This window comes from Bos javanicus, chromosome 20, assembly GCF_032452875.1.
Source record: "Bos javanicus breed banteng chromosome 20, ARS-OSU_banteng_1.0, whole genome shotgun sequence".
Lineage (NCBI taxonomy): Eukaryota > Metazoa > Chordata > Mammalia > Artiodactyla > Bovidae > Bos > Bos javanicus.
Window position 1 is genome coordinate 32,895,802 of NC_083887.1, and position 10,803 is coordinate 32,906,604.

The following is a 10,803-nucleotide window of genomic DNA, read 5'->3' on the forward strand; positions in this document are numbered from 1 at the left end:
AACAACAGTTTATATCTGCTAATCCCAAACTTTGGAGAAGGAAATGGCAACCCACTCCAGTGTTCTTGCCTGGAGAATCCCAGGGACGGGGGAGCCTGGTGGGCTGCCCCGTCTATGGGGTCGCACAGAGTCGGACACCACTGAAGTGACTCAGCAGCAGCAATCCCAAACTATTAATTTATCCTTACCCCATCTTCCCTCTTTGGTGACCATAATCTTGCTTTCTATGTCTATGAGTCTGTTTCCATTTTGTAAAGTTCATTTGTATCTGTTTCCTTAGATTCCACATATAAGTGATATCACATGGTAATTTGTCTTTCTCTGTATGATTTGCTTTACTTAATATGATCATCTCTAGGTCCATTCGTGTTGCTACAAGTGGCATTATTTCTGTTTTTTTAAATGAAGAAGTGATATTCCTTTGCATATAAGAATCACATCTTCTTTTTACATTCATCTATTGATGGACATTTAGGTTGCTTCCATACCTTGGCTATTGTAAATAGTGCTGCTATGAACATATAAGTGCATAAATCTTTTTGAATTAGAGATTTTTTCAGATATATGCCCAAGGGTGGGGTTGCTAGATCATATGGTAATTCTATTTTTAGGTTTTAAAGAAATTTCCATACTGTTTTCCATGGTGGCAGCACCAATTTATATCCCCGCCAACAGTATAGGAGGGTTCCCTTTTCTCCACTCCTTCTCCAGCATTTATTATTTGTAGACGTTTTGAAGATGGTCATTCTGACCAGTGTGATGTGATACCTCACTGTAGTTTTGATGTGCATTTCTCTAATAATTAGCTGTGTTAAGTATCTTTTCATGTGTCTTTTGATAATATGTATGTCTTCTTTGGAGAAATGTCTATTTAGGTCTTTTGCCCATTTTAAAAATCGGGTTATTTATTTATTTTGTTATTGAGTTATATAAACTCTTTGTATATTTTGGAAATTAATCTCTTGTTCATCACTTTGTTTGCAAATATTTTTTCCCAGTCTGTGTGTTGTCTTTTGTTTCATTTATGATTTCCTTTGCTGTGCAAAAGCTTAATAGTCTGATTATGTCCCATTGTTTATTTTCAATTTTACTTTTATTGGCTTGGGAGGCTGTCCTAAGAAAACATTGTTACTATTCAGAGAATGTTTTGCCTGTGTTCTCTCCTGGGCATTTTACGGTGCCATGTTTTATATTTAAGTCTTTAAGTAATTTTGAATGTATTTTTGGGTATGGTGTGAGGGAATGTTGTAATTTCATTGATTTAAATACGGCTGTTAAGTTTTCCTAACACAACTTGCTGAGACTGTCTTTTCTCCATTGTATATTCATTATATTTTCAGTCATAAGTGTGTTCCCTTCGGTAGCTCAGCTGGTAGAGCGGAGGACTGTAGATGCCTGTCTGTGGCCATCCTTAGGTCGCTGGTTCGATTCCGGCTCGAAGGACAAAGGTTTTATATTTATCAATGGAACAGAATAGATAGCCCAGAAATAAACCCACATACCTCTAGTCAATTAATCTTTGACAAAGGAGACAAGAATGTACAATGGAGCCACAACTTTAAATACTGCATTTTTGAATTTCCATGCATGATTAGTCTTATGACTCTTTGTGTCTGCAACCCAGCATTATTTACTTTGAGAACTGTGCCACTTTTCAGTGTTCTGATTCCATGGGTTTTCTGCCAAACCCATTAATTTGGAGGTTGCATGCTTATTAATTTTTCTATTTTAGGAAGGTAGCTCCATAATTTCCTCATCCCCCAGTGATATTTATGTGGGGTGTTCATTTGGATTGTATTTCTTAGCTCCTATTCTCTTCTTTGTACTTTACAAATTTGTACTTTACAAATTAATCACTCAACCTGGGAAATAAGGAATCCAGGTATTTGTAGTGTCCTTTCAGAATTTTTTGTCAGTTGCTATGTGATTTATTATAGATTTTGGCGTTCATCTCTTCTTGGTCCACAATTGTCTTTGTTGGGCCAGGAAAGACATTTTGTGTTTGGCTCCTGAGCCATTTTGTGTTAATGATAAGTTTGTTTGTATTTGATATAGTATACATTTTGTAACACTTTCTGTAGGGCATGTAAAGGCAAGTTTATATGCATGTTTTTCATACAAGCTATCAAAGATACTCTGACTCCATATATAGCCATTTAGTGCTCAGTACAAATATTATATAATTATTAAATAGCATGCATTCTTATATCTTAGAACTATGCTATTTATCTATAGTAACTAAAAAAGTCCTTATATGTATTTTCAGAGATATCTGAAAATGTTCTTAGTATTTTGGTCAAATGACATTTCCAAACTATATGTAATAATGAAATGAAATTTTATTATTGTCTATATGGGAAGGTAAAAAATATGTCTTGTATAAGTGTGATACATAATAAAGTAATTAGTCATCATTTGGTTTTACTTAGTGTATAGTAGCAGAGAAGGCAATGGCACCCCACTCCTGTACTCTTGCCTGGAAAATCCCATGGATGGAGGAGCCTGGTAGGTTGCAGTCCATGCGTTCGCTAAGAGTCGCACATGACTGAGCGACTTCCTTTTCACTTTTCACTTTCATGCATTGGAGAAGGAAATAGCAACCCAGTCCAGTATTCTTGCCTGGAGAATCCTAGGGACGGGGGAGCCTGGTGGGCTGCCATCTATGGGGTCGCACAGAGTCAGACATGAATGAAGTGACTTAGCAGCAGCAGCAGTGTATAGTAGATAAAATGAGGCCTAGGTCTTAGGCTTGACTTTTTAAATCAAAGATGTATGCATTTTCATTTGCTTTTTCCAAAAAGACTAATGTTTTGATCAAAAAAAAAAGTACACAAGCTTCAATCCTTTTAAAATATCTTTAGGCTATAAAGAATAAATTCAGTGATTATAATATATATATAGATTCAAGGAAATCAATTTTCTCTTCAACATTGTATTCACATAGTAATTGCAGAACCAGAGGGTGTGGTTACCTTTAACTTAGGACAGTCTATGTTGGTGAAGTTTTAATTTCATTTTTTACAATTTCCTTACAAGTTGTATAAATAAGTGCATATATATTTCCCTACATACAACTTGAGTTAAGAAACAGAATTTAAAGTATTCCATTTATGCTGTATCTAGGATACTAATCGGTGAGTTGAGAAAATCTCAGTTCATTCATTAATTGGTGATTTTTAAAATCTGAATTGATTGATTGACTATATTAGATATTAACTTAATATATCAAAATATTTTGTATTAAATATTATCATACATGGAATTTGCTCTAAAATCATTCAATTTGAAATAGCAGTGTGTAAAAAATAAAAGTTTCCCATGAACTAATAGTTTTTGAGTCTGAATGATGATTATGTGAAGGTTTATTTACTGTTCTCTACACTTTTGCAAGTGTGTGAAATTTTTCTTGATAAAATATATTAAAAGACATCAAGTAATAAGATAGCTGTGACTGCAAATTACCAAAATATTTGTTGTTTACCACCTGAGAAGTATAGGTTTACAAAAGCTGGCCATCATAAACATATACTCAGGGCAAATTATGAATCTGTTCACGTTCAGCACTAGAGTTGTGGACAGCTACTCTGATGTAGCTTATAGCTTAGATACAGGATCTTGTAAGTTTATGCATTTAATATGCAGGTCAGGAAGCAACAGTTAGAACTGGACATGGAACAACAGGTTGGTTCCAAATGGGAAAAGGAGTACATCAAGGCTGTATATTGTCACCCTGCTTATTTAACTTATATGCAGAGTACATCATGAGAAACCCTGGGCTGCAAGAAGCACAAGCTGGAATCAAGATTGCAGGGAGAAATATCAATAACCTCAGATATGCAGATGACACCACCCTTATGGCAGAAAGTGAAGAGGAACTAAAAAGCCTCTTGATGAAAGTGAAAGAGGAGAGTGAAAAAGTTGGCTTAAAGCTCAACATTCAGAAAACGAAGATCATGGCATCTGGTCCCATCACTTCCTGGGAAATAGATGGGGAAACAGTGGAAATCGTGTCAGACTTTATTTTTTTGGGCTCCAAAATCACTAGGTGACTGCAGCCCTGAAATTAAAAGACGCTTACTCCTTGGAAGAAAAGTTATGACCAACCTACATAGCATATTCAAAAGCAGAGACATCACATTGCTTACAAAGGTCCGTGTAGTCAAGGCTATGGTTTTTCCAGTGGTCATGTATGGATGTGAGAGTTGGACTGTGAAGAAAGCTGAGTGCTGAAGAATTGATGCTTTTGAACTGTGGTGTTGGAGAAGACTCTTGAGAGTCCCTTGGACTGCAAGGAGATCCAACCAGTCCATCCTAAAGGACATTAGCCCTGGGATTTCTCTGGAAGGAATGATGCTAAAGCTGAGACTCCAGTACTTTGGCCACCTCATGCCAAGAGTTGACTCATTGGAAAAGACTCTGATGCTGGGAGGGATTGGGGGCAGGAGGAGAAGGGGACGACAGAGGATGAGATGGCTGGATGGCATCACTGACTCGATGGACGTGAGTCTCAGTGAACTCTGGGAGATTGTGATGAACAGGGAGGCCTGGTGTGCTGCAATTCATGAGGTCGCAAAGAGTCGGACACGACTGAGAGACTGAACTGAACTGAAGACAAATACAGGATTTAGCCAAAGGTGTAGTCTTAAATGATGCTAGAATGGTAGTCAGGAAAATGAACAAAAGCACAAATAGTCATTGAGTCTAATTCTTTGTTTTTCTGTGCTGAGCATTTTTCAGAACTCCTAGAACAGCTAGATACTTGTCCTGCCTGTGTCTCACACTGTCCAAATTTCTGACACTATCTCCCATTGCTGATCTGTAGTTTTAGGGCTGAGGCTAGACTGAGAGCTCATTATCTGACTTTTCTTCTCAGAATGTCTTTCTCTAAGGTGTTACTGGTGTCCCACAGCATTACCTTTGCCTGTCAGACAGCCCTAGATATAGATGATTGCCTTTGGGGTTTGCAAGAAGAGACTGAAAAGAAATGCAAATTGAGTGAGTTATTCTGCAGCAGGGATTATCATTGCTTCTGTGTACCTTGAGAACTATTCAAGAATAGCAGGATAGAAAAGGTTTTGCAGGGCATACATGTGCACGAACACTCATGAGCTTGTGCATGCAGGCATAAAAATTGCTTTATTGCATCAATCTGTTCATGCCATAAAATGTAAGTGAAAATTTTACTGATGAAGAGTACATATCAAAGTTGTCAATGTCATTAATCATTTGCAAAGGTCTACTAGACTAGTACTCTTAGAGCTCCAAATAAATTAAGTTGGGCTGTGTCCTTCTACTTATTGGTGGGAAAGAAAAATAGTCCCTGACATGTAGGATTTCTGGTAGTATCAGCCATGCCTTGGTGTTCACCTGTTAAACATAAACACACTCATGGAACATTGACACTGGACAAGGCCACTCCAAGACCTTGAGCAACTGCAACAAATAAGAACATGAACCCTCTGTAATCATGTCTGAAAACAGATAAAACATTAGTAGTGCATATGTCATAGAAATGATCTGATATACCCTACTCTAATGAGTGACTCTTGCTTCTTTATTTCTTATAGCTCTAGCCTTAGTCTAGTATCTCCTCCTTATAGATAGGATTTATGAAGATACTCATTGAATTATTCCCTATACCTCTTCCTGACAGAATCCAAATCAAAGCAAAGCCCAACTTCCTTAAATATTTCCCAAATCTCCAAATATAAGAGAAAGTCCTATAATATGTACTTTCTAACACCCTCTTACTTATATGGCTCAGGGTTCCCGTGATGTGTATTCTTCCTTACTACAAAAAGCTATAAATCCAACTTGTATAATTTCAGGTATGTTCTTGGCAATCATTGGCTAGAGGATAAACTATTATTAAGGGGTTACAATGGGAACCTTATAATTGGTGAAGCAAGCATGGTTCTTCTGTCCAACCATCATTTGTCATTAGCTTTTAAAATTGTGACAGAATATACATAACATAAAATTTACCATCTTAATTATTTTTAAGTGTAAAATTCAGTGGCATTAAGTGCTTTCACATCTTGATGGTAGCAGTTGTGCAACTGCTACCATTATCCATCCATCCAACTTTTTAATGATCCTAAACTGAAACTCTGTATCAGTTAAACAGTCCTCATTCTCCACTCTTCCAGCCCTTCATAGCACAGTTCTACTTTCTGTCTCTATGACTTTGATTATTTCAGGTACTTTACATAAGTGAAATCATAGAATATTTGCCCTTTTATGTCTGGCTTGTTTCATTTAGTATAGTGTCTTCAGAGTTCATCTGTGTTGTCGCAGGTATCAGAAGTTCCTTCCTTTTCCAGGCTGGGGACTTCCCTGATAGTCCAGTGGCTCAGAATCTGCCTGCCCATACAGGAGACATGGGTTTGATCCCTGATCCATAAGATCCCACATGCCTTGGAGTCACTAAGTCCATGCTCTACAACTACAGAAGCCTAGAGCCTAGAGCTGAAACAAGAGAAGCCACTATAATGAGGAGCCTGGGCACCACAATGAAGAGAAATCCTTGCTTCCTGCAACTGGAGAAAGCCTTCACACAGCAGTGAAGATGAAAGGCAGCCAAAAATGTATAAATTAAAAATAAAGGCTGAATAATATTTCATTATATGATTATACTACATTATATTTATCCATTCATCTGTAGATGGATATTTGAATTGTTTCAACTTTTTACAATTGTGTATAATGTTCCTATGAACACTGGTATAATTATAGTCATATATATATATATATATTTTAGTAATAAAAAGTAGAATAGTTTCAGGATTTTCTTCTGACTCTACATGTAAACCTAAAGCATTCTCCCTCTTCCTTCCCAGGCTAACCTCTACCCTCAGCAATTTGCACGCTGTGGGAAATCAAACATTTTGAGTGATGACCCCTGGAAATCTAGAAGTGTACATCATGTTGTTTTCAAGTGTGACCACTGACTTTACCAAGATAGAGATAAGGATGGAAAAAATTAGAGGAAAAGAGTTTAGAGAGGCAGAACAATTTTTATTTCAAAATATATTTCAAAACTAAGTTATGATGGAAGATGGCAGATGAGTAAGATGGGGAGATTGCTTTCCTCCCCACAAATACATCAAAAATTCATTTGAATATGGGACAATTCCTACAGAACAACTTCTGAACAACAGCAGAAGACCCTAAACTTCCAAAAAGGCAAGACAATCTCCTTAGAATGAGGCAGGGCAAAAGATAAAGACATAGAAAAAGACAAAGGATTTCAGGATGGGGACTTGTTCCCCAAGGGAGAGAGTTGTGAAAGAGGCAAATTTTCTGTGTATTCATAAACCCCCTTATGGGTGGGGATGGGGAGAACTTTGGAACCTCAGAGTTAAGGGAAACAGTGGGGGCTCAAGGGCAAAACAGAAAATGCATCACAGAAATCGCTTCGGAACAGCACTTCTTAGCAGAGAAGTGGCTTGCGAGTCTCAACCTGCTGCAGAGGCTGGGGGTGGGGTGCTGAGGCTCAGGCACAGGTGTCAGATCCCAGGGAGAAGTTTGGGGTTAGCTGCCGTGAGGATACTCTGTGCGGGTTGCTTTGATGCAGTGGAGGGAGTCCAAAGAAAAGACTGAGTGTCTCAGAGTGGCAAGAAGTCATTGTCGCCAGGATACTAAGTGCCCAGACAGTGGCTGAGTGCCCACCGGCAGCCACCAAAACCCAAAATCAAAACTGGTCAGAGCACCAGTTGCAAAATTTGATGTAACGGCCACTTCTAAAGCCAGGAAAAGGCCCGAGGCAGAAGACAAAAAGCCGCTGATGCAATCCTGACCCCAGAGGTGGCAGATACCACCAAGCTGTGAGCAGGCACAGATTACTGCCCACACCTTCCTGGGAGCTTAAACAGCTAGATTCTTACTACGGTCCCACAGCCTGAGGCCAGTTCCTCTGGGAGAGCATAGGACCTGCCTCAAATTGTCACAGCATCCAGCAGTTCTCTATTGCTGCAGGTACTCCCAATTGTGCCACAGGTACATCCCAATTGTAGCTGCCATATTCTCCCTTTTCCCCAGCTCAAGTGAAGAAGTGAAGCTTAGTAAGTCTTGGCCTTAGCCCCCTTGTGTCAGGGTGGGGAACAGACTGTGGACTTTAGGGGCAACTGTGAATTTTAGGAGCAAGTACAAGCTGGAATAAGGCCAGATCTGAGACTGAGCTGACCCCAGCCTGCCTACAACAGGTCCAGAGACCTTCCTAGAAATATTGGAGGATGTTGGTGTGAATCGCGCTGGTGTTCTGGACTGTTGAGTATTGCCTTCACCAAGAGTCTTGGGGTTTTGTCTTCTGTGCTGCGTGGTTTGTGAGGTCTTGGAGCCACAGTAGAGGTCAGGCATTAACGCCTGAGGTGGGAGACCTGAGCTCAAGACTGATCCACCAGAGAACCCCTGACTCCAGGGAACATTAATAGGTGAGATCCCTCCCACAGGCCTTCATCTCAACTCTAAAACCTAGCCCCACCCAAAGGCCAGCAAGTTCCAGTGCTGGATGCCCCATGCCAATTCTTCAGCAAAACAGGGACACAACCTTGCACATTAGCAGACAGGCTGCCCAAAGCCATACCAAACCCATAGACACCGCAAAACACACTACTGGACATGGCACTGTCCTTCAGAGAGATACGATCCGGCTCCAGTCACCAGAACACAGGCACAAGTATCCCCAACCAGGAAACCTTCACAAAGCGCTGGTCCAACCCCACCCATGGAGGGCAGATTCCACAATCAAGAGGAACTACGACCTGCCAGCCTACAGAAATACAGTAAACTGAACAAAATGAAAAGACAGAAACATGCAGTAGATGAAGGGACATGGTAAAAACCCAGCAGACCAAACAAATGAAGAGGAAATAGGCATTCTCCTGAAAAAGAATTCAGAGTAGTGATATTAAAGATGATCCAAAATCTTGAAAATAAAATGGAGACATGGATAAATAGACTGGAAGCATGGGTCGAGAAGATGCAAGAAATGTTTAACAAGGATCTAGAAGAATTAAAGGATAAACAATCAATAATGAACAACATAATGTCTGAGATTAGAAATATACTGGAGAGAACCAACAGTAGAGTAACTGAGACAGAACAGGTAAAGGAGTCAGAAGATAAAATGGTAGAAATAACTGAAGCAGAACATAATAAAGAAAAAAGAATAAAAAGTAATGACGATTGTCTCAGAGACCTCTGGGACAACATTAAGTATAACCACATTGACTCATAGTGATCCCAGAAGAAGACAAAAGGAAAGGGCATGAGAAAATATTTGAGGAGACTATAGCAAAAAAGTACCTAAAATGGGAAAGGAAATAGTGACCCAGATCCAGGAAGCCCAGAGAGTTTCATACAAGATAAACCCAAGGAGAAGCACACCAAAACAAGTTTGATATTAATCAAACTAACAAAAATTAAACACAAAGAATAAATATTAAAAAGCAGCAAGGAAAAAGCAACAAATAACATACTAGGGGGTCCCCATAAGGCTAATAGCTGATCTTCAACAGAAACTCTGTATGACAGAAGGGAATGAAAGGATACACTTAAAGTGATGAAACAGGAAGATTTACAACCAAGACTACTCTACCCAGCAAGGATCTCTTTCAGATTTGAACGGGAAATCAAAAATTTACAGATAAGAAAACTTAAGAGAATTCCGCACCACCAAACCAGCTCTACAACAAATACTGAAGGAGCTTCTCTAGACAAGGAACACAAAAAGGAAAGGCATACAAAACAAATCCCAAAGAACTGGTCAACCACTTGTAAAAGAATGAAACTAGAACACTTTCTAACATCATACACAAAAATAAACTCAAAATGGATTAAAGATCTCAATGTAAGACCAGAAAATATAAAACTCCTAGAGGAGAACATAGGCAAAACACTCTCCGACATACATCACAGCAGGATCCTCTATGACCCACCTCCCAGAATATTGGAAATAAAAGCAAAAATAAACAAATGGGACCTAATTAAACTTAAAAGCTTCTGCACAACAAAGGAAACTATTAGCAAGGTGAAAAGGCAGCCTTCAGAATGGGAGAAGATAATAGCAAATGAAGCAACTGACAAACAACTAATCTCAAAAATATACAAGCAACTCCTACAGCTCAACTCCAGAAAAATAAATGACCCAATCAAAAAATGGGCCAAAGAACTAAATAGACATTTCTCCAAAGAAGACATACAGATGGCTAACAAACACATGAAAAGATGCTCAACATCACTCATTATCAGAGAAATGCAAATCAAAACCACTATGAGGTACCATTTCACGCCAGTCAGAATGGCTGCGATCCAAAGTCTACAAGCAATAAATGCTGGAGAGGGTGTGGAGAAAAGGGAACCCTCTTACACTGTTGGTGGGAATGCAAACTAGTACAGCCACTATGGAGAACAGCGTGGAGATTCCTTAAAAAACTGGAAATAGAACTGCCTTATGATCCAGCAATCCCACTGCTGGGCATACACACTGAAGAAACCAGAAGGGAAAGAGACACGTGTACCCCAATGTTCATCGCAGCACTGTTTATAATAGCCAGGACATGGAAGCAACCTAGATGTCCATCAGCAGATGAATGGATAAGAAAGCAGTGGTACATATACACGATGGAGTATTACTCAGCCATGTATTAAATGTATTAAAAAGAATACATTTGAATCAGTTCTAATGAGGTGGATGAAACTGGAACCTATTATACAGAGTGAAGTAAGCCAGAAGGAAAAACACCAATACAGTATACTAATGCATATATATGGAATTTAGAAAGATGCTAACAATAACCCTGT

The 10,803-nt window shown here is 39.0% G+C and overlaps 1 non-coding gene across 1 annotated transcript; it reads left to right on the forward strand.

The window, feature by feature from the left end:
- Window positions 1-1,354: 1,354 nt before the first annotated feature.
- Window positions 1,355-1,443, forward strand: TRNAY-GUA (transfer RNA tyrosine (anticodon GUA)). Its single transcript is given in 2 exon segments — window positions 1,355-1,391; window positions 1,408-1,443. It is a non-coding gene; the product is annotated as a tRNA-Tyr (tRNA).
- Window positions 1,444-10,803: the final 9,360 nt, after the last annotated feature.